The sequence below is a fragment of the Balaenoptera borealis genome (genome assembly GCF_965194805.1).
Source record: "Balaenoptera borealis genome assembly, chromosome: 7".
NCBI lineage: Eukaryota > Metazoa > Chordata > Mammalia > Artiodactyla > Balaenopteridae > Balaenoptera > Balaenoptera borealis.
Window position 1 is genome coordinate 83,697,227 of NC_138864.1, and position 11,398 is coordinate 83,708,624.

Below are 11,398 nucleotides of genomic sequence, written 5' to 3' on the forward strand. Positions count from 1 at the left end.
TTCCACCTCTGAGCCTTCAAACATGCTGTTCCCTGCATCTGGCATGCTCTAACCCCTCCTCATCCCCAAGAACTAGTTGAAAAGGCTCATTCTTGGAGGAGCAGATCCCAGACTCCCCTAATCCTAGTACAGCTCTGATAATCTGTCTCATGACGTACTGTTATTTTCACTCACAGCACTTAACCCATTTATAACTATGTATTTGTGTGTACCGCCCCTTCCTCTTCCAGTAGCCAGCAAATTCCTTTTGGCCAGGCGCTGAGACCCTGGATTCATTCTTCGCTGTAGCCCCAAAACTTGGGAGATTCCTGGCACCAGCAAGGTCTTCTGATATTTGTTGAATGAGTGTGTTGAAGAATTGAAGCCCCAAAGAGCCAGGAGGAACCAGAAGCTACAAATAGCTCTACTAACAGCTTTCAGCACCAGGCTGGGGAGCAAGCAAAGCACTTCATACCCATGGGAAAGCCAGAAAAACAATTGCCAGCTCATTATCAGAAATGCTAAAGCATCCACAATTCACTCAATGGAGAATTCCCTTTTCTGGGCTCTGAGTTCCACTGGTCCAGGCCTCTTGGAAGATTGCCAGAGCCCCAAAAGACATAAAACCTACTGGGGTGTAAAGAAGAAGGGATGAGTATGGATTTTCTTAAAAAGGTAGTGTACGTGGAACAGGCCACTGCATTTTCAATGGGGTGTATTTAAATACTATCATGTCTACCTGAGTCCCATCCTGGGAAACTCCAGGCCTGGTTTCTGTTTTCTCAAATACCCATCACACCTGTCTGGGTGAATGCTTTAGAATATGTTTAGAAACACAGAATGTCTGCCTGTGTTTTATTACACCCAAGCTAACAATCTCAGTGCACGGAGATGACATTTACCCAAAAATAAACATCATAATCCCCTCTAATAATGTCGGTCAATACCAGTATCACCATCCCCCACCACGAGTGGATATTAGGTCATCCAGTGTAAGCAATGGTTGAGGTTTAAAGGTTATAAATCGGTGTGGTGCAGGTGTTCCCATGTTCATTCCATAAGGAGGCAGAGGCAGGCAGTTCTTTGGAAGGGCCTTGTACCCAGAAGGACAGCTCTACAAAGAGCACAAGCACATCTGTGGGTCAATTCCAGGAGGCAAGCATAGGGGTGGGGAGGTGGGCAGAGAGGGAGGGACACTCACTGAGTCCCGTTCAGTGGTTAGAATCTGGATTCCTGCTTCAAATCCTGGGTGCAGCACTAACAATCTGTTGACTTTGGGCTGGTTATTTAATCTCATTGAGCCTCAACTGTCTCATCTGTAAAATAGGAGAAACGATAACTACAGTACAGGGTTGTTGGGAAGATTAAGTGAGCTAAAAAGCCAAAACAAGACAAAAACCTAAAGCCCTTTGACCAGTGTTGTACATTGTAAATCTATGAAAGTGTTTGCTATCAGACGCATCTTTATTTCATTTCATCAAAGCCTCAAGCCAAACCTTCCACACTGATAGTTATCCCCTTTTTACAGATAGAAAAACTGAGGCTCATGAGGGTTAAGTAGCTTATTCAAAGCCACACAGCTAGTAGATGGCAAGACCAGCACTTGAACCCAATCATCATAATTACCATTTCCTGAAAGCCAGGTGGTATGCTGAGCACTTCACAGCAACAATTTCATCAAATACTCAAAACCACTCTGTAAGGAAAGAATTACTATAACTATTTCATACAGAGGAGGACACAGGGTTGGAGAGGTTAACTATCTTGGCTGAGGTCACACAGTTAAGGAACAAAGCAGGGGCTTGATCCCAGTTCTGACACCAAAGCTCACGGTCTCTTCCATTTAAGTCCTGCCTAATATTTGTTATAGATCTAGTAACTCCACTTGAAAATCATCAACATGCCTGAATTCATATTAAATGTAAAACACTGGCCTTGTTAAGTGGAGTCCAGGAATGGCCCTCTCCATGAAGGGGCCTGCTGTCCTGAATCACAAGGAGTTAGGATATCTCCAAAGAAAAGCCTAGCTTTCCACCCAGTTCCTTCTAGAAGGTTTGGTTTGGGGTCATAGATAGCAACTGGGGAATGTGTTAAAACGAAGCACGGGAAGTTCTTAGTCATTAGACTTTCACCTTTTGGGAATTAGAACAACACAAATATTTTCTCACATAAATCATCATCTGGTCCCAGCTCTGCTGCCATGAAGTGGTTTTCCTTAGCAATATGTGACTGCCCTACCCAGCTAAGTGTGACTCTGAAAATATCTACCAAGTCATTCCATCCTCCCAACTCTTTTCTCTGTCCTTAACCTGTATCATGGGGATGACACAGAGAACGGCCAATATCAACATCCGAATACAAAGATATAGTAGTGGTGACTTCTCATGGTTTTCGGCTTTTTTTTTTTTTTTTTGGCTGTGTTGGGTCTTCGTTGCTGCACATGGACTTTAGCTGCGAGGAGCAGGGGCTGCTCTTCGTTGCGGTGTGCGGGCTTCTCATTGTGCTGGCTTCTCTTGTTGTGGAGCATGGGCTCTAGGTGTGCAAGCTTCAGTAGTTGTGGCTCGCGGGCTCTAGAGCGCAGGCTCAGTAGTTGTGGCGCACGGGCTTAGTTGCTCCACGGCATGTGGGATCTTCCCGGGCCAGGGCTCGAACCTGTGTCCCCTGCATTGGCAGGCGGATTCTTAACCACTGCTCCACCAGGGAGGCCCAGGTTAATATTTTAGTAAAACATGAGGGGCTTCCCTGGTGGTGCAGTGGTTAAGAATCCGCCTGCCAATGCAGGGGACACAGGTTCGAGCCCTGGCCCGGGAAGATCCCACATGCCCAGTGAAGCAACTAAGCCCGTGCTCCACAACTACTGAGCCTGTGCTCTAGAGCCCGCGAGCCACAACTACTGAACCTGATGGCCACAACTACTGAAGCCCATGCACCTAAGCCCGTGCTCCACAACAGGAGAAGCCACCGCAATGAGAAGCCCACGCACCACAACGAAAAGTAGTCCCTGCTCCTTGCAGCTAGAGAAAGCCCGCGTGCAGCAACAAAGACCCAACACAGCCAAAAAGTAAAAATTAATTAATTAATTAAAATATTAACCTACCAAAAGCTGGTGCTGATCTGGTGCTTTGCAAATTACCTGGACCCTCATGTTGACCTATTCATTAGTTCCATAGAAAACTATAGTTTTCTTTAAAGGAAAATGACTACTCAGCAAAAAAAATACCAAAGTGACACCTTACTACAGAGTACTCTAAATGATTTTAATGAAGTATAATATAACACAAAATTGCCTTACAAAATTGCCTTGCTGGTTCTGAAACGGAGCAGGACCCTATGGTACTTCCCTACCATGTCCTCCGCCTGTCTTTTGTCTGTGGAAAAACTTCAGCTAAAGAATTAGTTTAATCAGAGAAGTGAGAAAATGCAGAAACAAAGGAAAAGAGTCCAACAAGACTAAATAATAGTAGTTTAGTCATTAAGCATGGTTAAGGACCTTTAGTTCCTCCTCAAGGGCTGTAGATAATATTCTGAGCCATCTCCTGTGAGCTGTCTTGTAGATACTGAATCGCCCACCTAGTGAAAGAAGTTAACTACATGGTGACCTTACTGTAGCCATGACATAAGCTGCCACAAGTCTGTGAATTGGCCTCAAAGAAATGAAAACAAACCGACCCTGCAACTGAAGACTAACTGTACCTAAAACAACCAAGATGACACTGGTCAGACCACCACGTGACCAATTTCAAGATGCCTGTCAGAGCTGACTGCACAGTTTCTGCATGTAGCCCCCTACCTCCGTCTATAAAAGCTCTTGCCCACTGATTGTCAGTGGGGGGAGTCAGCCTTTGGACAGGCGTCCACCCTCTCCCCCGGTTGCCGGCATCCAAAATAAAGCAAACTTTCCTTTCCACCAACCTGGCCTCTTTAATGGCTTTTGAATGGCAAGCAGTCGGACCCCACTTTCCGTTACAGTTCTATAGAGGCAGATCCCTTGTTAGGGCACTGTGCCCCTTCTGAGGGTCAAGGTAAGATCCCCTCAGAGTAACAGCATCCCAGGCCGCACTGGCTCAGCTCCAGAGGGTGGGAGGATGGTGAAGGGGAGGAGGGATGGTAGTGAACTTGCCTTGGCCAACTCTGCACCAAAATCTCTGCCCACAGTTTGGTCTGTGGCAGTTTCTAGATAAAATACAAAAAGAAGAATTCAAGCCAGAATGTCTTGCTTTGACAAACTTTCTAGCACTGAGTAAAAACCATCAATTAATTGAAATGGGAATGATTAGTTGCCTCTTACTACAAGAGTCAAGTTTGGAAAAAACACTTGCTGTCACTGAGTGTTTGATGCACCGAAGAGTTTCCCTCAAAACAACTTTGGACCCTACAGATGGATGAAAGGAAGCCCTCTGTATGAAACTCAACTGACTTTGCCCAGAAGATAAAAGGAAACAGGACTTCCAGAAACCTGCAAGCTTCCTACAGCTTCTGCATGACAAAACTTCAGCACAAGTATAAACTTTACCTTTTTAAATTTCACCTTGTCTCAAACCCCCCAAAAAGAAGAATCGTAGAAGGAACTGGTAATATAAACCTCAAATCCTAGGTTTATGTCTTAAATATCGAGTAAACATTGAACTCTTTTCTTTGGATAAAAAGAGACAAGAATTTGATATTCTCATTAGGCAAGTTAGCGATAGCACTGTAAAAATACACTTGATCTTTATACCTACATTATATCACTGTTTACAATATTTCTAATGTCTAATCTAAAATAAACAGTGCTGCTGTTACTATCAAAGTGATCATCAATGACAAACAGAGCAGGACGAATGTGAAAGGTTCAGCTGGGATACCCCCTGACACTTGTAGGATGTGGGTCCTCCCTTCTCCAAATTCCTGACTTCTTGATCATCCAGGAAGGATTCACTTTCCCTAGGCCAAGAGTCAGTAGCAAAACAGGTACAACCGGGGCACGGCCTGAGGATGCTGCCAAAAGGGAGGTCATCTGTGTGTGCCCATGCCAATTCTGAGACCCTGTAAACAGCCCAGCTTTGGGGGAGCCCATTTTTTGATATATGGGCCAGTGGGGTGGAGGAAGTCTCAAGATTAAGGACCACTTTCTTTTGCCAAGAAATTCATTCCTATCGCATGGCGTAAAACTGTATTCCAGAGCCATTAATAAGCCCTGTTGGGGGAGAGGGTGGTGGCCTGAAATTCCAGACTGCAAAGTACACAGTGCCTGAGGGGGAAGGAGCTACAGAGCCCTCCCCTGAGCAGGGCAGGAGAAGAACAGGAGAATGGAGCAACTACTGGCCACTCTCCCTCACCGTGGCTGTACTAAATAAACAATTGTTGAACACAAATCACCACTGCAGTGGCTAATAACTGCCACTGATGGAGCAGCTACCATGTGCACCCGCCGTGCCAGTCGCTTGATACACCCTATCTCATTTAACCTCAGGACAGAGCTACTATTTTTATCCCCATTTTATGAGAAAGAAAACAGGGGTTCAGAGAGATCACATATAACATGCCCATGGTCACGCATCACAGAAGTGACAGAATCTGAATCGGGGCCCAGGTTTGATGGGCTCCAAAGCTTGAACTTAAATTTCTTCATTACACAAAAACACAATCTACTCTTCTTAGACCCTTTGGAAGCCCTCTCTTCTCCTAGGCTGTCGTTTGTTTTAAATCTACCTTTCTTATCGGCAGTAAAAGTCTGTGTCTCGTCCAGTGGTCCCACTTGCTGAGGTTAGAGCTATCTGTCCCCAGGGTGAGAACAGGATAAATCCTGTGCACTCCCAATATCCAAGGTGGAGTTACTATTCCCTGGATGTGGGAAATCTCAGATAGGGGGCTTTTAGGAGGGACAAACCCGACCCTGTGGCAAGCACAGCTGGCTTCATCCTTAAAGCAGAAAACCCAGTAGTTGTCAAGGCCATGGGTTTACTGGCTTCCCGCAACTTAATTTTAAATGCCAACAATGGAGGCATTTCCCAGAAAGCAGAAATAAGGGGGCATCGTGATCTAGCAATCCTTCCGTTTTTCACAATATGCCAAAAGGCTCTCTGCATATCTGAGGCTGCATCTCTGTTCTGAACACACTGTTCAGGCCACCCTGCCAAGCCTTGTCTCATTTCCCTTCTTTGCGTTTCAGGAAGCTGGAGGGAGGTCCACTGCCCCCTCCCCAGGGTCACGCAAGACACTGGGAGCAGCCGGATCCGTCTGCAGGCTGTACTCCATCAAGGCCCCCGCCGGCCTTTCCACCTTCTCTTGGCAGCCACACTTTGGTCATTGTTGCTCAACGCTGAACGCACAGTGGAATCAGCTGGGGATACAGAGGCCTGGGTCCCACCCCCAGGGATTCTGATAGATTCAGCCTGGGCATCTGAATTTTACAAACGCCCCAGGTGATTCTAAGGTACAGGCAGGATTGAGAAGCTCTGCCTGGACCACCGTGGGATAAACGATTCCCCCGACGCTGAAGTTCATCCCCCTGAACTTTCGTGGCATGCCACAAACTCCCGGGTTTCTCCGCCTTGCTTCACCCGGGGCTCTTCTAGAGCAGCTTTGAATCCCGTCCGCTCGCACGATGACGCCTCCCTGCTCCTCCTCCCTCGCAGCGCCCAGGACCCCAGAAAACTTGTGCCCCGCGCGACCCACCCCCGTCGCTAGGACTTACGTGGTCGCCAGGTATGCAGACCTCGCAGCAGCAGGGAGCGAGAGCCTGATGCGCCGGGAGGGCGCGGGCGGGAACACCGAGACTGGGGAGTGCCGGGCCGGGAGCGCGCGGCGCCCGCAGCTTCACCAGGGCCAGGGAGGGAGCAGCCGCGGCACCGGCCGGGAACGGGAACTGGCCCGACCGCAGCGAAGGCCGCGCCCCTGTGGCCGCGCCCCGAGCCTCCGCGGCCTGCGCGGAGAAGCCGAGGCCGGGCCCGGGCGAGCGAGTCGGGCTCGGCGGGGCGGCCGCTCGCCCGGACCGGGCGCGGGAAGCCGGGAGAGGCGGCGCGCAGAAAGTGGCCCGGGGCAGCCAGGAGGGGCGGTCCCTGCCCCAGCAGAGCGGCCAGGCCTGAGAGCTCGCCCAGGGGTGACACATTGCGAACCAGACGCCAACTCCGTCTCAGCCTCCGCGAGCCCAGGCCCGTCCCCCTAAATGAGCCAACCGGAGGCAGCAGCACCTGAGCAAGACGGTGAAACGCCTGTTAAAACGTGAAACGTGCTCCCGGGTGAAACTCGCGTTAAAACGTGACACGTGCTCCCCGGTGAAAAGTAGCTCAAAATCATCAAACCTTTTACGACAGATCATATACTTCGATTTATACTTTTTAAAATGTAAGCTTTTCTTCATGTCCTTAAATCTCTTCTTGGCAGTGTACATTTTATAGTCTATACATTATGCTGTGAAGGCATGTAAGGGAGTTTTTAACATGCTAATACCCTTCCCAATAAAATGTTTTTTAAACGTTTTAAATGGAGAATCTACATAAGGCATAACGATGCTATAAATAAGTTATCACATTCACACTAAAGTACAGTCATATGAACACATATGCTCATGAATATTTAGATTACCATCAAAGGCTGCCTTCTGAGAAAAGTTTGTTCCTAACTCAAAAGTGAAACTTTGCAAACGTAAAATTGATGGGCTACCTTGTGCAAACTTGTAAGCACCAATATAGAGATGCTAAAGATACCAATTCCTCCAGTTTATACCCTTACATGAACCTCTGGTAGAAAAATTACAAAATTTTTCTTTTCTCTAGGATTCTGGATTTTATCCTCCATATCTTTTAAACTCTCATATTTTCCATATCCTGTTTCTCTGGCTGCATTCTGAATAACTTCTTCAGTTGTCTTTCCATTAATTATTTTGTGGCTATTCGAACCCCGCTATTACCCATCTGTGTTAGGCGGAATAGCCCCTACACCTGGAACCTGTGAATATGGCAAAGGAGAATTAAAGTAGCAGGTGGAATTAAGGGTGCAAATCAGCTGACCTTGAGATGGGAGGATAATCATGGACTATTGGTATGGGCCCGATGTAATCACAAGGGTCCTTATAAATGGAAGAGGGAGGCAGAAGAAGAACTAAAGAGATAGCAGCCTGAGAAGGATTTGGCCTGATGTTGCTGGTTTCGAAGATGGAGGAATGGGGCTATGAGCCAAGAAATGAGGGTGGCTTCTAGAAGCTGGAAAAGGCAAGGAAATGGGTTCTCCAGTAGAGCCTCCAGAAGTAATGCAGTCCTGCTAACACTTTGATTTTAGCCCAGTGAGACTCACTTTAGACTACTGACCTCCAGAACCGTAAGATAATAAATTTGTGTTGTTTTACGCCACTAAATTTGTGGTAACCTGTTACAGCAGCAATAGGAAACCAATACACCATCCATTTAAGTTCTTAATTTCAACAATAATATATTTTCTAAGAGTGTTTTGGTTCTATTTCTAATTTTCTTGGTCATTTTTTATAGTCTCCTGTTCACTGCTGATTCCATCACTTAAAAACTTCATACATAGTTATTTTTGTTTTTAATTAAACTTTTTATTTGGGATAATTGTAAATTCACATGCAGCTGTAAGAAATAATGCAGAGAGACCCTTATACCCTTAACCCAATTTCCCTTCATGGTAACATCTTGCAGAACCAGGCTGTAGGCATTGATACAGTCAAAATACAGAACATTTCCACCACTACAATGATCCCTCATGTTGCCCTGTTATACCACTCCCTCCTTAACCCCTGACAATCACTAATCTGTTCCCCATTTCTATAATATGTCATTTCGAGAACGTTATATAGGGGCTTCCCTGGTGGCGCAGTGGTTGAGATCTGCCTGCTAATGCAGGGGACACGGGTTCGAGCCCTGGTCTGGGAAGATCCCACATGCCGCGGAGCAACTAGGCCCGTGAACCACAACTACTGAGCCTGCGCGTCTGGAGCCTGTGCTCCGCAACAAGAGAGGCCGCGATAGTGAAGAGGCCCGCGCGCTGTGATGAAGAGTGGCCCCCGCTTGCCTCAACTAGAGAAAGCCCTCGCACAGAAATGAAGACCCAACGCAGCCAAAAAATAAAAAAAAATTAAAAAAAAAAGAACGTTATATAAATGGAAGTACACAGTATGTACTGGGATTTTGTGATCTTGTTTTGGGATTGGTTTTGTTCACTCGGCATAATTCTCTGGAGATTCGTCTAGGGCATTGCATGTATCAATAGTTCTTTCTTTTTTATTACTGAGTAGTATTTCATGGTATTACCACAGGGATACCACAGTTTAACCATTCACATGTTGAACAACATTTGGATTATTTCCCATTTTTGGCTATTATGACTAAAGCTGCTATAGACATTAAACTACAGGTTTATATGCGAACATAAGTTTTCATTTCCCTGGGATAAATGCCCAGGAGTGCAACTGATAGGTCATATGGTGGTTGCATGTTTAGTTTAAGAAACAGCCAAACTCTTTTCCACAGTGGCTGGACCATTTACATTCCCAACAGCAATGTCTAAGTGATCCAGTTTCGCAACACCTTCATCAGCATTTGGTGCTGTCACGATGTTTTATTTTAACCATTCTGATAGGTGTGTAGTGTATCATTATAGTTTTAATTTGCTAATGATGTTGAACATCTTTTTATGTGCTTATTTGCCATCTGTGTCTCCTCTTGGGTGGAATGTCTCTTTGTCTCATTCATTTATTAATTGGATTGTTTGTTTTTTACTGTTGGGTTTTGAAAGTTCTTTATGTATTGTAGATAATAGCCCTTTGTTAGATATGTGATTTGCAAATATTTTGTCCCACTCCAAGCTTGTCTCTTCATTCTCTTAATAGGATCTTTCACAGAGCAAACATTTTCAATTTTGATGCTCCCTAGTTTATCAGTTTTTCCTTGTATGGATCATGCTTTTGGTATTCAGTCTAAGAACTCTTCAAAAAACCCTAGATGTCAAAGAATTTCTCCTTTTTTTCCCCAAAAGTTTAGTTTTATGTCAGACATTTGAGTTAATTTTGAGTTAATTTTGGAATGAGACTTGAGTTAAGGTTAATTTTATTATAATTGTTACTTTTGCCTGTGGATGTCCAATTGCTGCTACAGAATCACCATTGAAAAGCTATCTTTCCTCCATTAAATTACCTCTCCACCTTTGTGTGGGTCTATTTCTGGGTTATCCATTCTGTTCCATTGACCTGTGTGTTTATCCCTCTGCCAACACCATACAATCTTGAATTGGGTCAATGGATTCCTACCATTTTATTCTTTTTTTTCAAAGTTGCTTTACCTATTCTAATTCCTTTGCCTTTCCATATAAATTTTAGAAAAATAATCTTGCTGGGATTTTGATAGGAATTGTGTTAAACCTGTATTGGAGAGAATTGACATCTTTATTATATTGAGCCTTCCAAACCATGAACATGGTATGCCTCTCCATTTATTTAGATCTTTGATTTCTTTCATCAGTGTTTTGTAGTTTTCAGTATACAAGTCTTACACATGTTTGGTTAAGTTTGCACTTAAGTATTTCCTTTTAAAAAATTGTATATGTTGTTGGTAAGAATGTAAAATTGTTCAGCCAACATGGGAAACAGTTTGGCAGTTCCTCAAAAAGTTAAACATAGAATTACCATATGACCCAGCAATTCCACTCCTAGGTATAAACCCAAAATAAGTGACAAGAGGTACTGAAAAATATATATGTACACACATGTTCATAGTAGCATTATTCACAATAGTCAAAAGGTGAAAACAGTCCAAATGTCCATCAATGGATGGATAAACAAATCGTTGTACACATACGATAGAATATTATACAGCCACGAAAAAGAATGAAGTGTTGATACATGCTACAGTGTTGATAAGCCTCAAAGATATTATGCTAAGTGAAAGAAGTCAGACATAAAAGGTCACATATTTTATGAGTCCTTTAATATGAAATAACCAGAATAGGTAAATTCATAGGGACAGAAAGCAGATTGATGTTTGCCAGGGAATGGGGCAGGGGGAGGGAAGAATGGATATGTGGTTCCTTTTGGGGTGATGGAAATGCTTTGGAAGTAAATAGTGATGGTGGTTGGACAACATTGTGAGTGTATTAAATGCTACTGAATCGTTCACTTCCAAATGGTTAATTTTATGTTATGTGAATTTCATCACAATTAAAAAGTTACAGTTAAAAAAAGCAATTGTAAATGGTATTATATATATTTTTTTTTTTTTTTTTTTTTATTTATGACTGTGGTGAGTCTTCGTTTCTGTGCGAGGGCTTTCTCTAGTTGCGGCAAGTGGGGACCACTCTTCATCGCGGTGCGCGGGCCTCTCACCATCGCGGCCTCTCTTGTTGCGGAGCACAGGCTCCAGACGCGCAGGCTCAGTAACTGTGGCTCACGGGCCCAGTTGCTCCGCGGCATGTGGGATCCTCCCAGACC

The 11,398-nt window shown here is 44.7% G+C and overlaps 1 protein-coding gene across 4 annotated transcripts in view; it reads right to left on the minus strand.

Annotated features, from left to right (window-relative positions):
• Window positions 1-11,169, minus strand: part of NOD1 (nucleotide binding oligomerization domain containing 1) — a 141,052-nt gene extending 129,883 nt beyond the window's left edge. For 2 of the 4 annotated variants that reach the window (XM_082397944.1, XM_082397943.1), the window contains exon 1: window positions 6,656-11,163. The gene's annotated coding sequence lies outside the window, so the exon portion shown is untranslated. Of the gene's footprint in view, window positions 1-6,655 lie in introns of all 4 variants that reach the window. The other 2 variants (XM_082397946.1, XM_082397947.1) reach the window with 2 other exon arrangements.
• Window positions 11,170-11,398: the final 229 nt, after the last annotated feature.